The following is a 21,467-nucleotide window of genomic DNA, read 5'->3' as shown; positions in this document are numbered from 1 at the left end:
GAAGCCGCGCCGTCTGAGAAAAAGCCTTCTGCGGGACGAGCCTTCGAGCCTGAAGCCCCTGGCCTTCACCTCGCCGCCTTCAGCCACCGAACCTTCTACGCTTTCCAGCGTTTATATCCTTTCACTGCTAAGAGTGTGTGTTCACCGCTGCGACTCACACTCTCTCTCTGTCTATATCTCTCTTCTGAAAGAGCTGCGTCTTTTTAAAGATGCAAATATCCTGCGGCTCGTGCCGAGCCACACTCAGCGACAGGGACCGCCATGTCATCTGCGCTCCCTGCCTGAGGGAGGATAACGCGGCACTCGCGCTCGTTGACGGCGGATGCCCTCATTGCGAGCTGATGCCCATAGTGACTCTGAAGAGTCACCTGGCATCCTTCTCAGAGCCTGCTCTAGCGCCCGCTGTAGTGCCGCGCCGTGCTCAGCGGGTCCCCGAGTCTTCTCCAGCCAGTGAAAGCTCCCCGGTTCGCCCGCCAGTTTCACCAGCTTCACTCAAGTCACTCACTGACGGACAACGGCCGCCGCGCGCCGCCGCTTTCGCTGTTTATGACAACGAGATAGCTGCATCTGTAGAGAAGGCCAGCTGCTCTATCCTGGCGTTGGACAGTGAGGATTGGGCGAGCTCTGTGGACCTCCCCCCTTCTGCCCGCGAGTCGTCAGGGAAACGGGCCAGCATCAAAACCGCGGCTAGCTTTCTTTACGTTATAAGAAAACTACCCCACCCCCCGTGGGCATGCGTCACCGGCGAAATGAGGAAAGAGTGTGTTTTAGTCCCGCCGAGACCGGACCAATCTCCATTTCTCAAACATTTCTCAGCTCCTCGTAGTCTGAGCGGCTGAAAATGTCAATATTGCAGCAATGAGCCTGTTGTATAACACGCAAGCCTGCAAACAAACGCCGACACACACAAAACTGTGATGACGCTCTCTTATTTGCTCAAGCTAATTTATGCTTTTGTCATTTCCCCATGTGGCTCAGTGGCGAATCTCAAAGCCTTCGCACGGGAGACCCGTGTTCAATCCCAGCTCTCGAAGCAGATAAAAATTTAGTCTCGCCGCGGCCAGACTTTCATCGAAACTTTTCGTTTGTTCAGTTCCAGAAAATGCGACTGTTCCAGTGTATTTTGCAGTAAACAAGCCGGTACCATGGCCCGCTTGCCTGCATACAAATGCCGTTTCCACAGCAAAACAGAAAAATCATATAAGCAGTGTATTTTCTGGTATTCCGGCCACAGCCGATGGTGTCATGAGTGTAATAAAAATGCCCACAGCCCAATGTTCATTTCTACTTACAAACACAGCCTGCCACAGTGCAGGGCTCGCACAAATGAGATTGAATGTGCACGCTGACGACGGTGTTCAAGTCTCGCCGCGGCCAGACTCCACCGAAACTTCTCGCTTGTTCAGTTCCAAACAATGTGACTGTTTCAGTGTATTTCAGTAAACAAGCCGGTACCACAGCCCGCTTGTCTGCCCACAAATGCCGGTTTCACGGCTACCCAGATAAATCCCCAAAAGAGTGTACTTTCTGGTGTTCCGGCCACGGCCGATGGTGTTATGAGTGTTGTAAGAATGCCCACGTCTCAGTGCCCATTCCCACACACAGACACAGCCCGCCACAGTACAGGGCTAGTACTATTAAAATCGACTCACGTCGATTGTGCATTAAACGTAGTGAATGTGCCCACGACACAGTGCCCACAAACACTACACGAAGCATGTCCCACGGTTTCGGTAAAAACGAAACCAGCACACATTCAGTCAGCTCAGGCCGACGGTGCTCTCAGTGCAGTGAGTGTGCCCGCTGTCCCGCCCCCGCATTCCCTCACAGACATGCTAAACCCAACGGGTTCGTCCCGCTCGCCCTCTCTCCACAAACTGTCATAGAGAAGTCGGGTGCGGCCAGGCTGCCCGCTGTGATCAGCCCCCTGCCTTGTACACTGCAACACAGTGTTTATTTCTCAGCACACTGTTATGCCGCTATGCCGCGGCCAGAGCCCAGATTTCATTCTACCTCTAGCTATTCATGCAGATGCGTGGGCAAAGCTTCCCGGGGTATCAGAATGGGTGCTGAACACTATAAAAAGAGGCTATTCGCTTCAGTTCGCTCGATGTCCCCACCGTTACACGGTGCGAGTCGAAACTATGGTAAAAAACGAAGTAACTCATCTACTTAGAGCCGAAATAGCGAAACTACTGCGCAAAGGGGTCATAGAACATTTATCTCAGGCTCAGAGCGAAGGGGGTGTATACAGCAGATATTTTCTGGTACCGAAAAAAGACGGGGGTCTGAGACCCATTCTAGATCAGCGACAGCTGAACAGAGTGCTTGTGAAGCGCCAGTTCAGAATGCTTACAACCAGGAAAATCCTCACGCGAGTTCACCAGGAGGACTGGTTTGTGTCAATAGATCTGAAAGACGCCTAGTTCCAAATACAAATAGCGTCACGTCACAGGCGATTCTTGAGATTCGCCTTCAAGGGCCAGGCATATCAATACACAGTCCTGCCGTTCGGCCGGTCCCTGGCACCCCGTATGTTTACAATGTGCATGGACGCGGCTCTCGCACCCCTGAGACTTCGGGGCATGCGAGTTTTGAACTACTTGGACGATTGGCTGATTTTAGCTCGATCACACTCAGAGCTCATAGAACACAGGACCACATTACTCGAGCATCTCGAGAATCTGGGTCTCACAGTCAATTGTGCGAAGAGTTCGCTGTCTCCCAGTCAGAAAATTTCTTTTCTGGGAACAGTGCTGGACTCGCTGTCCATGACAGCGCGTCTGTCGCCGGAGCGCGGACTAGACATTCAGCGTGCCACGAAATCCTTCCGCCACGGCTCTATAGTCCCGCTCAAAAGGTTTCAGAAAATGCTGGGCCTCATGGCCTCAGCGTCTTCGGTACTCCAGCTGGGTCTGCTTCGCATGCGCCCACTGCAGTTATGGCTGAAAGCGAGAGTTCCACTCCGGGCATGGACCTCTAGTTTGTTTCGCCTCAAGTTCGATCTAAAATGCGTCTCAGCCCTGGAAACTTGAAAAGCAACCGACTGGTATCAGTCAGGTGTGAGTCTGGGGACTTCCTCGAGTGTGAAGGTGGTGTCCACGGACGCCTCCACCTCGGGATGGGGAGCGCTGCTCGAGGGTAGACCGTTCTTTGGCCAGTTGTCAGAATGGGAAAAGCTTCTACATATAAACTGTCTAGAAATGATGGCAGTCGACAACGTGCTACGGCGCTTCTGTCCCCAGATAAATGTCACCACGTCTTGGTCCGGTCGGACAAAATATCAGTGGTGGCATACATAAATCACCAGGGCGACATCAGGTCCCGAAACCTTTACAGGCTGACGGAACGCCTCCTGGTCTGGGCTCAGCACAACCTGCTTTCACTGAAAGTAGTGCATGTGCCTGATCGCCTGAAGAAGTGAAGCGTATAGGGGACTTACAGGCGATCTCAGTAAGCGCGTCATGTATGGAGTTTGGGCCTAATGACTCAAAAGTCATACTCAAACCAAGGCACGGGTACGTGCCCAAATCCCTCAACACACCGTACAGGGCCCATGTTATTTCCCTGTGCGCCCTCGCGGTTCAGACCGAGCAGCTCTTCGTTTTGTTTGGGGACGCTTCAAGGGACTGGCCGCATCAAACAGAGCCTATACAGATGGATAGTCGATGCCATAGCGCTGGCTTACACTTCTAAGGGCCTGCAGTGTCCTTTGGGTGTCAGAGCGCACTCCACGAGAGGCGTGGCCTCATCGTGGGCATGGTCTAGCGGGATTTCCTTGCAAGATATCTGTATGGCGGCAGGCTGGGCCTCGCCGTCTACATTTAGAAGGTTTTATAACCTAGAGGTTCCCGCCTTACAGGCCAAGCTGCTGTCGGTCTAGAATTCAGTACTATCTGCCCCGCTGCGCCGGCGCAGAATGCTGAGTTTTGCTTGTGCATCGCTCAACTGATCGATTGAACAGCTCCATGGGTGTTGAATAACCCGTACTGTTACCCAGTTCAGGCTGAAAACGTTCACCCTGTCTGCGTGAAACACTGTTAACATAACTAGCTCCTGTAGGATACTATTTCATGGGGAATGATGCTTGCAGCCTCTCTTCTCCGACTCTCTGTGAGTCTATGGTGATTATGCAGTATATGAGCCCCTGGCTTCTGCCCTTGGGACTTTGGTGTCGGATCCCAGTACGCACGGCATGTTGCATTGTGTTCCCCATAGCGTAAGATATTACGCAGTACGAGAGATACTACTCGGTTACTAACGTAACCTCGGTTCTCTCTAGAGAGTGAACGAGTACTGCGTATCTTGCCGTGCATACAACAGCTCTGGTTCGCTTCAGCGATGAAAACCAGTTTGTATCAGCCTGTCGAGCTGTATTTATAGGCCAAGGCCACACCTGTTCTGGCGGGACGGGACGTAAATGGGCGCAAAGCGCCCCCATTGGGTATCACGTCATGCAGGGCCTCTCTCAATAGGCTGCTGTTGTTGCCACAGGTCAGCCAATAGGCACGCGGGCCGCCTTGCCTATGTCTGCATGCTGTCGCAACGCGTTTTACATTGATTCAAAATTAAGGATAATTTTTGGCTTCAATATCTCGTGGAAAAGAGGTTTTCCCCATAGCGTAAGATATTACGCAGTACTCGTTCCCTCTCTAGAGAGAACCGAGGTTATGTTAGTAACCGAGTACGTTTTTTTCGTTTTGGTTTTGAATATCATTACACCCCTTGATTATATAAGAAAACGTGGAATTAGGTTCCACTGTTATGCCGATGATACCAAGTTATATATTTCATCTCTAAATTATCCAAGTTAACAGAGTGTGTTAAAAATATAAAATATTGAATGACCTGTTAAGTTCTTGTTACATTCAGATAAGACTGAGGTATTACTTATTGGACTAAAAACCAGTACACAAAATCTCTTAGAATATAAATTGCATTTAGAAGGATGTACTGTTACTTCATCCTCTACAGTTACAGACCTTGGCGTTATAATAGACAGCAACTTGTCTTTTGAAAATCGTATTTCATATGTTACAAAAAACAGCCCTCTTCCACCTCAGAAACGTCGCTAAGCAACATAACATGCTATCTGTTTCTGATGCAGAAAAATTTGTTTATGCATTCATGACCTCTAGATTACTGTAATGCGGCTGATTGTCCTACACCCTCAATAAACAAGCTAAAATTAGTCCAAAATGCAGCTGCTAGAGTTCTCACTATAGGTGTTACGTCCCTTGAGTCTAGGGTTGGAGGAACAAGTAACAGAATAAAAATGATGTAACGTGTGGAGACAGCAAGGTTCAATTCCCAACACCAGTGCTTTAACAAAAATAGAAAACTCAATGTCAAAAATATATATTTTTTAATAATGTGTGGAATTTCAAGGCTTCAAGAGGGAGCAAAGCCAAAACAACACAGATAAACCCTCAAACTATTAGAAAGAAACTAACTAAGCTACAAAAAAAAAAAAAAAAAAAAAAAAAACTAACTCCCTAACGCGTAAACAACATATCCCTTCCCAAAGAATAAACAATATAAACTGCATGAATATTTATAACAACGCACGCCATGCTCTGTGAAATGTTGCTGCTTAAATCACACGGCTCCCTCTCCTCCTCCAATCACAGCAGAGAACCAATCATGTCAGGAGTCAGGTGGCAGTCATTAGTTCCTGCTTATGGGAAAGTAGAGAGAGAAAGAAACAGCAAGAAAGGAACAAATACAACAAAAATAAATCCTTGGACGTAACATTAGGTTACGAAAATATGATCATATAACACCAATTTTATCATCTTTACACTGGTTACCTGTTAAATTTTGTATCAATTATAAAGTATTGATACTGACATTTACTGGACTTGTGATTACTCGAACTCTGAATCAACATGCAATACTGCAAAATAATCTAGATATCCATTTGTTAACATGTATTCATTACTTCAATGAGCTCATTGTTTCTGCCTTAAATTAATAGATTGTTTAAAGTAAAATACTACAAAGTATATTTTAGAGTGAGCTCCAAAATGGCTAAATTATTAGAGAAGATGTGGAATGGGTGTGGGACAGAGAGAACCCTTTCAGACAATGGGGTGTCAGAACTACATTACAGACCACAGCTTTTACAACAGGAGCGACTTTATTTATATTAAGAGTGTTAAACTGTAACAGGATAAAAGCATGGAGATTTGGATGTTCTGGGTTCATTCTGACGCTGGTGAACCCAAGGTGCGTTGTGTACTTTGCCACTGCTTTGCTGTAATAAACTTCATCTTTGAGATCTTCAACATCCACATACTTTTTTCTTAAAACAAATAAACAACATTAAAACTTTAACAAATTGAGTCTGAGATTGATGACAGTTATCTAAAAAGATTTGAAAAACTAAAATCTGAATGTTTGTACTGAAATGCTACTGATATGTTACTTGCATAATAATTTGAAAAACAGTGTAAATGTATAGTATAATGCGTCATTTGGGATACAACCAATGTGTAGCTATGGTGACTTTATTTGATTACCTCATGATATAACTGTTCTAAAACCTGTGACAAGTCCCTGTTTTCCATATAGACATATGTCCCAAAAATATTTGGACACTTTAGTAACAAATTAAAACATCTGAACATCATTACACTACTAGATTAAGTGTCTGTATGTCTGTCTCAAATGCTGCAGGATCTTTTCGCTTCACTAATGTCACTTTTCTTCATCATGTCTGAAGTCGCAGTGTGTTGGAATCAACAGGTGTTTTGGTGATTTTTGGCTTCTTGCAAGTGCAGGCATCCAGCAGAGGAACCACAGGTGAGACGAATCACATCTAACAATAAAAAAAAATCCTCCAGCCAGAAAAAAACACTGACTAAAATTCTTATTGTAAATTTTGTTTGAGTATTGTTCTTTACCGTAATGACATTTTTATATTTTATGTAATGTTATGGCATTCAAACTTTCCAAGTTAAACTTTAGTGATCAATTACTTTTTGGGGACCAATTTATATATAAATACAATGTATGGCACAATTATTGCAGTCATAATCGCATATATAAAATCATCTCTGATTTCCTGACCCTTGATTTCCTTTTATAGTTACTAATGTATCACAATAGTCTTAGATTTTCTTTTTCTACTCCCTTCTTGATGTCTTCCAGTGTTTCAGCTTTTTCAGGCTCATTTATTTCCTTCATCTTCTCAATCAGAAAATCAATGTGCAGAAGTGTGAGCACTGAATCAGTGTTGAGTGCGACCTTCTGCAGATTTTCCACACAGTGAAAAGCTTCATTCACCAGCTTTATTTTCTCCATCTTTAATTCTTGCAGTTCTTCTTCCAGCTTCTGGACCAGAGACACACCCTCTCCAATCTTACCATCATATTTCTTCTTTAACTCTTCATATGTCTTCTTCTCATTTTTTGTTTTTGTTACATATATTTTTGCTTCTTTGACGTGTTTGCTGTAGTGGCATTTCTTTGTGCACACTGTACAGTGATCATCTTTCATCACTTCGCAACTTGAGGGATCTCTGGCCAACCAGCATCCTGGATAATGACAGTTCTCCTCACAGACGCTGCAGCACGTCGCCTTATAGGCTAAACTAAGATCAATATCAACCTTCTCTTCATAGGGCACTTCAACTTCATACTCAAAGTTCTTATTTTCAATGATGTGTTCTTTGTTCTGGTCCAGAGCTTCTTGAGTTTGTTTCAGCTTATTTTGCTTTTGTTCCATTACTCTAACACGTGTTTGAAGATTAGAGATTTTTGCCTCTAACTGCTTCCATTGTTGTAAAACATCTTGAGACATCATCAGGGTTTTTGGTTTTATGTTGTCAAGAAACTTGAACAATCCTTCCATTCCTCTAAAACTGAGATTCCATGATCGTTCCTGTATATTTTCATCATCTTCTTCATCAGCAGCGTCTGACTGACAGTTGTCAAACAGGAAATACACTGGCTGATTCTTGTCATTCACTGCACACTTGATTTCAGCCTCTTTAACAGTCGTCAGGGCATTTTTAGGTTGAGCTCCATTTGAGTGTGTGAAGAGCAAGACGATGTTTTCAGCAATATCTCTCCCAAATAAAGACTGAACAGAATTAAATATGTATATGAGTCTGTCAGAGAGACGATTTTGATGTGCCATAATCACCAGACACACTACATCTATTTCATTAATCCCTTCTGCTGATTTATATAAACTAAGCAAACTCATGGCGATCTGTTTATCAAGATCAACTCCACGTGTGTCCATATCCTGGTGTGTCGATGATTGTTAAATCAGTTTTACTCTCTCGTAGATAAAACCCATAAACAGTGATGCTGGAGGTCTGACTGTGAACTGATGTTCGGTCACTCTGTTCATCTGTGATCTCAAACCAAACCTTGTCTTCTCTCTGAACATCTAACATGTAGTTGATCATAGTATTGATCAGAGTGGTTTTTCCTGTTCCTGTTTCTCCCACCATCAGAATGGTTTTATGGGGTTTGTTTTTGTCTCTCTCATCAAATGTTATTTTTCTATATGGTTCAGATTGATCCAAATTGTCTGAACTTGTTTCCAGATGGTATCGAGCAGGATTTCCATCTTTAACTAAGATGCTTTTCTTGATAATTTTGTCCATTTTGCATAAATCTTGACTTAAACTAGAATTTTTTTTCTCTGTAATGTTAAAACAGAAAAAAACATGTTATTGTACAGTATATGCAAGATGTTTTGTTTTATTATGAAGCAAAAGTACATTTAATATGGTACATGTTTTTATGATAAATATTTTAATGCATACTTATATTAAACAACTTAAAACTCATATTAAAATTGTATGTAACCAAAGTTAAACCTTTGTAAACTGATTTCTAAATAAGCTCCTTTTTAGTTCACAGTGACATTAAGGTAAAGATGCATGTGCAGAATTTAATAAAGATAATTAATAATGTTAATAATAATAAATTGTTTAGCTGGTAAATCTTACCAAAATTGTATATATCTATGGCGAGATTTATTTTAGCCAAAGTCATAAATAGCCTACTCAACTCTGCAATGAAGTATGATTGTACTTTTTTTCTGTCTTTTCTTTTAAATATGTGATATATTTCTCAACGATATTGTGAACAAAAACAAAAGGGCAAAAAATATAAAATTTCAGAGCAGGCATTTTCACATGCAGCCTAATAGAGTGTTTTCACAACAAGTCATCAATCCGGAAGTCAGCCATTTTGGAGGCACTGAACGTAAACAATGCCACTAAACGGACTTGCATAGTTGGCTGATTATTGCTGCTGAAAAATGGTTGTGTTTCGGTCTGTACTAATCGGTCGCGCCGGGAAAAAACATTTTGAGTTCTATAGACTGCAAAAAGTTAAAGAGAAGAGTGCAAAAAACGGATGAAAGGCGGCGTTTGTGGTTGGGAGAGGCACAACATCAGCCACATGTGTAAATGAAGCGTTGACTATGGCTAAAATGTTGACGTAAAGTAGTTAACTATGGCTACATTCACACTGTCATGATTTCCATTACACATTATGATTTGCTTTCGCCAAGATAAACACCACTCAACTCAGCCCAGCTTACTGACCTCTACTTCCTTCTTGCTGCTGAGACCTAACCACAATCTCACAATCTCTCCGCAACCCAACCATACGCGCCAACCCGTTTGACTAAGGCTGTCGAGCCCCACTGGTGCTTTAATATGCAGTTTCAGTGGCAACGGTTCCGTATGGCATACCACCTACCGCAAAACACAATATCTGCCCAACCACCCGTCATTCACGCAATATACACAGGAACGTAATGACTGTAAATACTATACAACCTATACAAATAAACCAACAGACTCTTCAAGTTTTCATGAATCCTACGAAACCGTAGCATGGCGGCCTGTACACAGCCAGCTAGAATCTTTCCGTCTCAACCACAGCCAGTTGCTGCTCCTTTCTGCTGCTTCAGATAAGTTCTTTACTGTGCGGCGCAACTCTTGGCCACTGAATCCGACGTCTCTGAGGAACCGGGTTGTAGAGTGTGCCACAAAACCTCGACAACCCACTTCCACTGGATAAACCTGGACTCTCCATCCTCGCTGTTCTGCTTCAGTGGCCAGATGAGCATACCGCAGTTTCTTCCTCTCATATGCCTCATCTACCGCATCCTCCCATGGCACTGTTAACTCTATCAGTTGAACAATGCGTGCTGATCCAGACCACAAAACAATATCTGGTCGTAGATTAGTGGTGGCAATCTCAGGTGGAAAAATAAGCCGTTGATCAAGATCAGCCAGCATCTTCCAGTCCCTAGCAGCTTCCAGTTGTCCTGGGCGAGAATTGGTGTTAGCACCTTTTCTTGGTGGTTGCTCGCCTGGGCAGAGGAATATTGTCTTCTGCGTGTAATGTTTTGCTAGAACAGGCGGCAGCTTATTGGTCATACTACGCTTGCCTTCCAATGCTAAAGCCAAACAACGCAATACTTGGTCATGGCGCCAAGTAAACCGACCTTGGCTAAGAGCCGTTTTACATCCTGTCAAAATGTGCCTTAATGTGGCAGGTGATGAACACAAAGGACAAGAGGGATCCTCTCCTACCCAGAGGTTTAGGTTCTGCGGTGATGGGAGAATATCATGTGTTGACCTAATAAGGAAACTGATCCTACTCTCTTCCATTGACCAAAGGTCTTGCCAGCCCATTTTGCGTTGTTCCACACTCTCCCATCTCATCCACTCTCCCTGCTTGGCCTGGGAAATGGCCTTTATACATATCATCCTCTCCTCCTGCTTTCGCACCTCGTTGACTACCAGCTTCCTCCTTTGAGCTGGGCCTGCCTTGTGCCATTTAGGAGGAGCTAAACTGAGCCCAAAACCCCCTCTTCCATGCTGTACCTGTCCCACGATATCCCCAATTTGAAGGTCAGCCTTTGCCTCTACTACAGATTTCTTTGCTGACCACTTTCTACCAGTTTTTACCACAGGGGCTGCCTCCCTTACACATTTGTCGCGTGACTCTGCTAAAGTCATTTCCAGTCTGACCTTGGCACACTTAAACTCCTCGGTTAAAGCAGAGACTGGCAGCTGCATTATTCCTTTACTATAAAGTCCCAATCTGCTGAGGCAGCGTGGAACTCCCAACCATTTCCTGATGTATGAACTTATTAACGCTTCCAGCTTATCCACTGTTGTCAAAGAAACCTCGTACACAGTCAGTGGCCACACCAACCTTGGCAGTAGACCAAACTGAAAGCACCAGAGTTTTAGTTTGCTCTTCAACTTATGCTCTTCAACCCTTCCACTGCTTGTCGTCTAATTTCTCCCACTCGAACTGTGTCCTTTAGATCCCCATCGTACCATCTCCCAAAACTCTTCACTGGCTTCTGAGAAACTGTTGGTATTGCCTCACCATTAATGAAGAATGTTTTATCTACTACCTTGCCTTTAATTATTGAGATGCTCCTTGATTTAGAGGGCTTAAATTGCATTCGTGCCCATTCAATATTATCTGTTAACTTCCCCAATAACCGATTAGTGCAGGCTACCGTTGTAGTCATTGTTGTCATGTCATCATGTATGCTCTGAAGAAGACATCATGTATGCTCTGATTGGTGGTAGTCGCATCCCAGAAGCCAAGCGCTCTCCTCCTACTACCCATTTTGATGCCCTAATGATTACTTCCATTGCCATGGTAAAAGCCAGTGGAGAAATGGTGCATCCTGCCATTATTCCAACCTCTAAGCATTGCCATGTAGTGCTGAATTCTGGCGTTGAGAAACTAAATTGCAAATCTCCAAAATAGGCTTTCACTAAATTTGTTATCGACATCGGTACCCTGAAAAAATCAAATGATTTTGATCAAATGATCAAATGAATGAAGTCCTTCTCTATATGATTTTGCAGCTTCCATGTGTTTTTTTCCGTGGTATAGACATCATAAATTAGTGTAACAATGTGTTCAGTAGTACATAAACAGTGCAATCCATGCTGTTGTTTAAATCCGAGTGTCTCCAATATGGCCGCACATACGGGTAACTGACCAAATCGTGACGTAGGTGCAAACCCTTTATAAATGCATTGAAATATAGACAAAAAGAATGTGACGTCACGTGTTTCACTCCGTGTTGCATTGTAGGAAGGCGTCGACATCTTTGAAGGATACGCTAGCCGTTGCCATGGTAACTTCGACAGTGAGACCGCGAGAAATAGCGAGAGAGAGAGAGAGCAGCTTGATATTTGTTTGTATTTTTGCTATAAGGCACAGTTTCTTGGGAATAAATTGAGAAGGAGGAAGAGAAAGGAAAGGGTCTCTATCGGGAGAGACTAAATAACAACGGCAGGCAGCAGTATTTAGAGAAACTGCTTGACATCAACAACATAGACCTGTACGACCTGCTACAAAATTACCCTGACATGAATATCTGTGACTGTGGTAAAGAAACAGTGACAATGTTACAAACTCTTGGCTTACTCTGGCTATTCTCTGCTGTCTCAGACGACGATATGTTTGTCCCGTTTTAGCCACCGTAGCTTCTTCGAAAGGGGGGGGGGGGGGGGGTGAGCAGTGGGCTGAGCCCTTAGTGCAACTCGCAACCGAACAGCTAGATGTCGCTAAAAAAATACACACTGCACCTTTAAGGGAATAATCCAAACATCTCACATCCTGTTTATCATCACTCTAAAAATGCAGTCAACCAAACACAGAAAAAGTTATTCGGCTCAAATTATATTGTCTGCTGTACAATCGTGACTACCGATCTACCTTTGCAATGGTGTTATGCCAACGTTTTTGCGCGTGTGAAAGATGCTGTTTAACGTGGATACTGGGACACTAAAGTATAAACCATTGTTAGCATAAATAGTTTAGCATCCAAGTGCGAATTTAGAAACATTTTGATTCATGCCGAATGAGGGAGAAGCCCGACGCTGATTTGACTTTCACTTTAAACAGGCTAGACTAAATTCGTTTAGGCTTTAATATAAATATTGTTTTTCCTCATAAATATGTTTCATTCTGGTTTTGCATTGAATACCGTTAAATTTAAATAATTTGTTGTGGGAATAGGCTAAAATACATGTTGATATTGTTTGTAAACATTTAGTTCTATCCGTATTTAAAGGAGTAGTTCACTTTAAAAAAAAACTTTTGCTGATAATTTACTCACCCCCATGTCATCCAAGATGTCCATGTCTTTCTTTCTTTGACCGTTTGGTACCCCATTAAGTCCATTATATGGAGAAAAATCCTAGAATGTTTTCATCAAAAACCTTAATTTCTTTTCGACTGAAGAAAGAAAGACATGGACATCTCGGATGACATGGGGGTGAGTAAATTATCAGCAAACGTTTTTTAAAAAGTGAACTACTCCTTTAACATTGTTTTTGAATGTAGCTAATAATAAAATGCGACGGGAGGATAAAAAACTAGGCTATTTGCTTCTGATACAGGTGATAAAGTATGATAAAGGCACGATGTGCTGTATAAATTCTCTAATGTGGATAAAGGCATATTACACGTCACCGTTTATCATACGTTCTTTTTGCGAGAAAAGAGGTCGGTTTAACGAAATAACATCTCGTTATTAGCCTAAGAGAAAGGATGTTGTTAAAACAACGTCTCGTTATTACGACATAGGCCAATGGAAAAAATAATATGTGCAGCAATACGTCACCGTACGTTAGAATTCTTTCAGAAGTTGAACTTGCAGTTTATCAAGCAATTTGATCCTAATAAACTCTAAATAAATGGACCATAAATATTACTTCAGAAAAAATATGTGAATCTAAATAGAATAATTGAAATTATTTATTTGCATGGAAACATTAAAACTTCTAATCTTAATTAGTTTTATATTCTGTGTTTTGTATTAGCAGATACCTTAGCAGTAAATAATATATATATAGTATAGATACTGATAGATATTTGAGATCAAATCATATTACTAAATTTAATATCAAACTATGTATAAATATAAAAAAATTATATGGCTTCTGTATAACATTATACTTAATACACACTATGAAGAATATCTTGACAGTCATCAGATAATTCATTTCAGTTCATAATTCATTAAAAAGGACTTACAATGTGATGTTTTAATCCGTCGTTCTTCAGCTCACACTGAGAATCTGCAGACAACTAGAACAGAAAGCCTATTTCATACTGAAGGCAACATCCTTTTTCTGAAGGTCATGTGATTTATGCGAACACGTGTTGTTGTTTTTTCTTGTTTTTTCAGATACAAAATGCTGCAGGTAGACCGTGTGATAAACAAAACTCAGCATCTCTAAAGAGGTTATTCAATGATATTTGTACTTTGCAGTACATACATTGCAGAAATGTGTGATGCCAAATATTAAGCATGTAGACAACTTAATAATATTTTATAGCCTTTTAAAATAATTATTAAGAGATTAATATACATTTGTGTCAGAGTTTGTTTTGCAGTCACCACTGAAGAAATGATTAGAACATGTAATCCTTCAGATGAGATGTTAAACCGAGGTCCTGACTCTCTGTGGCCATTAAAAATCCCAGGATGTCCTTCGGAAAAGAGTAGGGGTGTAACCCTGGTATCCTGGCCAAATTTGCCCCGTGGCCTCTATCCATCATGGCCTCCTAATCATCCCCATATATACTTATCGGCTTCATCACTGTCTCCTCTCCACCAGTAAGCTGGTCTGTCTGTGGTGGGCGTTCTGGTGTAATATGGCTGCCTTCGCATCAACCAGATGGAGCTGCACATTGGTGGTGCTTGAGGAGATTCCCCCTTCCATCTAAAGCGCTTTGAGTACCCAGAAAAAGCGGTATATAAATGTAACAAATTATTAATAATTGTATGTGTGTTAGGTTTAATTTCCTTCCATCCAGATGTAATTATTAATCACCAAATTCACCAACATAACCAGTTGTAGCAGGCCTACTTAAAGTATTAGTAAACTGATAAAAGCCTGGTCAACAACGAAACTCCTTTATGTATACTTTTAAATATTGTTTATTACATGCTGAAGATGAAGAAAATTATATTATGCTTTTTAAATATCAAACTTGGCTTAGTGATGCTTTAACGCTGTTTGCAGGTGCATTTACAATTTTCGCACATGACCTCTAGGTGGTAGTGTTTTGTTTGAGACATTTAAACAAATCCTTGCAGTTTGTGAGGGTTGAACTGAGATTGAAAAATATTTGTGTTTGCAAACATACATGATTTATCTAATTCTGTTTATTATGTCTGTTCACTACATTGTGTGCATTAGTTAATCTGATCAAATTTCACTAATTATCTAACAAATTGATATCTCTGAAACTGTAAACTACATTTTGAGTATTTTTTTCACCTGTTTAAATGCTGACTGTTATGGATTTGGATTTTCAATTTGAGGTTAACAGGACTCAGTGGGCGTGAGGGCCCTTGATGCAAATGTTACAGGCCGTCCTCGCTGTAAGCATACTGCACCAAGGCCATGTTGGGAGGCATCCGCAGAGAGAACTACTGGTACGGACGTGTCAAATTATTGTAACACTGGGGGTTTGTCAAAGCCTGTTTCAGTCTTGCAAAAGCCTTGTAATGAGTCTCATGCCAGCACTACTCTGAATCCTGATGAAAAAACTGTCTTAACTGGGGAATGAATTTGGATAAGTAATTTGCCATGCCCAACAACTGCTGCAGAGCTGTTTTTTCCTGAGGTGTTGGCATGTCACATGCCGCTTTAGTTTTTTCAGGGTCAAGTTTGACAACATCAGCAGTCAGCAGGTGACCCGCATACTGGACCGAAATTGACTCTGAATCTGCATTTGTCTGGGCTGAGTTTCATGTTAATGCCACGAATTGTGTTCAGTACCTGTCCTCATGCGTCCGGCCCCAGATGAGAATGTCGTCAACTACAATTTCACAAGGTTCTCCAGCAAACAATTGCTTCATTGATCTCTGAAAGACCTTTTGAGATTCCATTTGGCATCCTCAAGAACCTGTAACGGCCAAACGGGGACATAAATGTGGTTAATTTGGATGAAGCTTCATCAAGGGGCATTTGCCAGAACCCACATTTAGTATCCAGAATGGTAAACACTTTAGCACCAGGCATATCTGCAATGATCTGTTCAGTTGTTTTTAGGGGGTTTCGTGGTCTGAGGAGGGCTTTGTTAAGATAAACTGGGTCTATGCAAATCCTTACAGACCCATCTTTTTTTTTGGGCTGCAACCATGGCTGATACCCACTCCGTTGCCTCAGTTACGGGTGATATCACACCCAGCTCAGTCATGTGATTCAGTTCTGCTTTTACTTTTTCTTTCATGGTTATTGGTAATTTACAGGGTGCACAGACTACAGGGGTCACTGTGTTATCCAGTCTCATATGATATACAACTGGCTAGCTGCCAATGACATCACAATCAAAAAGATCTCTGTATTCACGTAACTCCGGTGCCTCTTGATGCAGCATGTGTACATCAGGTCCCAGTTGGATGAGTCCCATAGCGATGCTATCCTGTAGACCGAGAAGGGGTTTTACATCACGATCCACTACATGAAATTTAAATTCCCCACGGACACACTGCAACTGTTGTTCTCTCAGTGTCGATTGTCTCTCCTCCATAAGCCACCAGATTTACTATGTTACTAAAGGTCCTTCTAAAAAAATTAGCATATTGTGATAAAGTTCATTATTTTCCATAATGTAATGATAAAAATTAAACTTTCATATATTTTAGATTCATTGCACACCAACTGAAATATTTCAAGTCTTTTATTGTTTTAATACTGATGATTTTGGCATACAGCTCATGAAAACCCAAAATTCCTGTCTCAAAAAATTAGCATATTTCATCCGACCAATAAAAGAAGTGTTTTTAATACAAAAAAAAAGTCAACCTTCAAATAATTATGTTCAGTTATGCACTCAATAGTCAATACTTGGTCGGGAATCCTTTTGCAGAAATGACTGCTTCAATGCGGCGTGGCATGGAGGCAATCAGCCTGTGGCACTGCTGAGGTGTTATGGAGGCCCAGGATGCTTCGATAGCGGCCTTAAACTCATCCAGGGTGTTGGGTCTTGCGTCTCTCAACTTTCTCTTCTCAATATCCCACAGATTCTCTATGGGGTTCAGGTCAGGAGAGTTTGCAGGCCAATTGAGCACAGTAATACCATGGTCAGTAAACAATTTACCAGTGGTTTTGGCACTGTGAGCAGGTTCCAGGTCGTGCTGAAAAATGAAATCTTCATCTCCATAAAGCTTTTCAGAAGATGGAAGCATGAAGTGCTCCAAAATCTCCTGATAGCTAGCTGCATTGACCCTGCCCTTGATAAAACACAGTGGACCAACACCAGCAGCTGACATGGCACCCCAGACCATCACTGACTGTGGGTACTTGACACTGGACTTCAGGCATTTTGGCATTTCCTTCTCCCCAGTCTTCCTCCAGACTCTGGCACCTTGATTTCCGAATGACATGCAAAACTGAGCAACAGTCCAGTGCTGCTTCTCTGTAGCCCAGGTCAGGCGCTTCTGCCGCTGTTTCTGATTCAAAAGTGGCTTGACCTGGGGAATGCGGCACCTGTAGCCCATTTCCTGCACACGCCTGTGCACGGTGGCTCTGGATGTTTCTACTCCAGACTCAATCCACTGCTTCCGCAGGTCCCCAAGGTCTGGAATCAGTCCTTCTCCACAATCTTCCTCAGGGTCCGGTCACCTCTTCTCGTTGTGCAGCGTTTTTTGCCACACTTTTTCCTTCCCACAGACTTCCCACTGAGGTGCCTTGATACAGCACTCTGGGAACAGCCTATTTGTTCAGAAATTTCTTTCTGTGTCTTACCCTCTTGCTTGAGGGTGTCAATGATGGCCTTCTGGACAGCAGTCAGGTCGGCAGTCTTACCCATGATTGCGGTTTTGAGTAATGAAACAGGCTGGGAGTTTTTAAAAGCCTCAGGAATCTTTTGCAGGTGTTTAGAGTTAATTAGTTGATTCAGATGATTAGGTTAATAGCTCGTTTAGAGACCCTTTTCATGATATGCTAATTTTTTGAGACAGGAATTTTGGGTTTTCATGAGCTGTATGCCAAAATCATCAGTATTAAAACAATAAAAGACCTGAAATATTTCAGTTGGTGTGCAATGAATCTAAAATATATGAAAGTTTAATTTTTATCATTACATTATGGAAAATAATGAACTTTATCACAATATGCTAATTTTTTGAGAAGGACCTGTATGTTGCTATGTTGGTAGGGATGGTGTAATTCAAACCTTTAAGCATTCGTTTTCATATTACAGTATACCTGGCGCCTGTATCAACCTTTACTTTCAGTTGGCCATTTCCATTTTTTAATTTCAGAGTTGTGAAAATCTCACCCTTCTGACTGGTGAGCTCAACAGGGCCACAGAAAAAAAGTGTCCTGCATATTGTCATCAGGTTGTGCATCCAGCTCATGTATTCTATCCCTTTGCTGGGTTCTAGGCTGATAGAATGTGTTTGTGCTGACCTGCAGCATCTCGCAAAGTGGTTTAGTTTACCACAGTTGTTGCAGCGTTTGTTCTATGCATAGCATTTATTTTTTTCTGAAGGATGTTGGCTATTAGTTTGAGCAACGTGTTTTTGCAGAGCACATACCTCTGTCTTTTCTCAGCTCTTTCAGACTTCTCTCAGGCTGTTCATGCAGCAAATGACGTGTTTGCCGGGATATTACGTTTGAGGTAAACAAATAATTTTCCTGTAATTTATTTCCAAAATGTAGCTTATAAAAGCATATAAGTATGTCATCCTTTTTTTTCTTTTTTTTTATAAACCCATCATTGATGGCCACTACCACAACTATATCACAATCATAATTACATTAAAAAAAAATTTACTTTATATTTATTGCTCCCTTTCCTTCTCCTTTTTATTCTTCTCACCCTACTTTGGTCTGCTGTCCACCCCCTCTACTCTTTCTTCCTCGCCCTCGACAAGGTCATGACAGGACCACATGGCCAACGGGTCTGTAGACCAAGAAGGTACTGGATAATATATGACACCTGGCCTAAAACACATACCTTATGACTACAACTTATGGTCACTTTTAAAAAGTTTTATATCCAAGCGCAGGCAGAGACGCGACCGGGCCATGCGCCAATGATCCTGAAGGTCCGGCCAATGTGCTTTGGTGAGCACTTCCAAGACATCTCTTAAAACGGTTTTATCCGAGTGCAGGCAGAGACGCAACCGGGTCATGTACTAATGACCCGAAAGGTCCGGCCAATATGCTTTGGTGAGTCATTCCAAGACATCTTGGAGTGGAAGATGCATGTCCACATTCTGCACTGGAATGTGCATAAACAGCAGGAAATCGATTAAAACAATGCAATAGCCATTTTAACTCTCCACCCTCCCCATTTTAATTTCTATTATCTCCTTTCTGTTTTTCTCTTCTATCTATCCCCATCTATATCCCTTTTTCTCTCTATATGTCTCTTTTTGTTTTCAGTAAATAATAAATGATAGCAATAACATCATACATTCACTACTTTACAATACTACACATTCTGGATGGGGAGATATACAATGTGTATATTGTATCTATCCATGTATATTGTATATTATACCATCCCTACCAACATAGCAGAGAAAGTAAATCTGGTGCTTATGGAGGAGTATGGAGGAGTTCATATGGGAGTATGTTTATATATATATATGTGTGTGTGTGTGTGTGTGTGTGTGTGTGTGTGTGTGTGTGTGTGTGTGTGTGTGTGTGTGTGTGTGTATTAGAGATAGGTTCATCCATAGTGCCTTCTGGGGCCTATACCATGAAGCTGGTTTAGGTGGCTAGCCAGCTTTGTTTCAGTTTAGTTTGCACCAACCCTGGGTTTTAGGCACCATGAAAGTGGTTTGGCTTTTAGCAGTGTCTCCACCTGTTTCTACTCCAAATTAAAGGTCACTACATAGCAAATGATTTTTAAAGAAAAAATTGTCTGGCTTTTAGTAACACTTATTTAGAATGATAATTTTTTATGATTTAGATATTATGTAAATATCAATCGATCACACACACAATTTTAGTTTATCAATTATTTTAATGCACAGTTTAAAGGAATAAATATATAAAGGTAATATACGCGTTATAATCAACCGATTAAGCTATAAAATGACTATATGTGAGCTTAAAAGTTCAATTTTCTCAATACCTTTATCAACTGTATAAAGTAGGCTAACTTCACAATTTTTACTTGCACTGATATAGCAAGACTTTTTCTTTGAATGTTCCCCTTTATAGACAGCTATTTTCTTCTTGCTGTGTAAATTTGATTCAATTCTTAGTATTTTTCAATCTCGTAATATTCTGCAGAAGAGAGAAGTGAATCGCACTGCTTCTCTCAGGAGAAATGAATCGCAGTTTCACTCTTTCTCAGAATGTGATTGATTGTTCGCTACTGGTGTCACACCTAAACTCCTAAACTCTGGATCAAAGCCTGAATTGACAGAGAAAGTTGATCATCAGCATCATGGTACCAACAAAGCCTGGTAGGATTGGTTTGGTTTTGTCAACTCAAAACTAATCCTGTAACCCGGAGATTGTTCAACTACCATCATGGTACAGGCCCCTGTTTTTATGTTGTTTGTATATTTGTTTATTTGTTTGCTCGTTTGTTTTCTTTTGTATTATGCACTCTTTTCTTGTTTGTCATCAAGTTTATGGGTCTGATACTTGCTTTTCACATCTATATTTGTCTATATTTGTTTTTTGCTGTTGCTTTCCTTATGTACTTGTATTGTTTGCTTAATACAAATAAAAAAAGTAAAAAAAGAACTCATAAAAATATAGAATAGCATAATTATAATAGGGGCACATTGAAACGCAGTGTGACAACATGCCCCACATAAGCCCTAACACTCACAAAATAATTAATTGGTTTGAGTAGGACAAACTTGAATTAAACTAATTAGTTCAGTCATATTAACTTTTTTGAGTATTTAGCACTTTCTCTTTGAAGTTCACATAACTGATATATTTTAAGCAAACTGAACTGTTCCATTATTTTGAGTTTTATGAAATTATTTCTTTTAATTTAGACAAACTTAAGTTTAACTGAAGTGGCTGGGACGTCTATTTCCTAGCATGTTTTGCCGATGACATTCGAAAGGGAGAGTAAATGCTAAAATTAGGTGTAATATAATGGGGGGGGGGGGGGGGGGGTTGTGCAAGATTAATGTTAAGTGGGAGATTTAGTTGTGAATATTTTTTTTGTTATGCTAATTTAGAAGAATTTCTGTTAATGTTGGTTTTAGGATAGTTACCAGCATGGTGACAAGTGGTGCATGCAGCTTGATTTGAGTGCAAATAAAACCTTTATATTGCTGCACTCATACAGCAAGTGCTTCTGTCTAACACTATTGTTAACATGTGAACAAATTTGTATGATAGAAAACTAACTTGTTAAAGCTGGCTACATTTATACCAATTAAAGTGTTCATATAGAGATTACATGAAAGTTTAAGTTAAATGTATGAATTAGTGTACTCAAACA

General features: G+C 41.3%; 1 pseudogene; it reads right to left on the bottom strand.

The window, feature by feature from the left end:
* Positions 1 to 7,067: 7,067 nt before the first annotated feature.
* Positions 7,068 to 8,620, bottom strand: LOC143714245 (uncharacterized; annotated as a pseudogene).
* Between the last annotated feature and the right edge of the window lie 12,847 nt (positions 8,621 to 21,467).

This window comes from Siphateles boraxobius, unplaced genomic scaffold (genome assembly GCF_051911475.1).
Source record: "Siphateles boraxobius isolate OS27281-9 unplaced genomic scaffold, OSU_SipBor_1 12, whole genome shotgun sequence".
NCBI lineage: Eukaryota > Metazoa > Chordata > Actinopteri > Cypriniformes > Leuciscidae > Siphateles > Siphateles boraxobius.
This window is presented reverse-complemented; position numbering and strand designations above follow the sequence as displayed.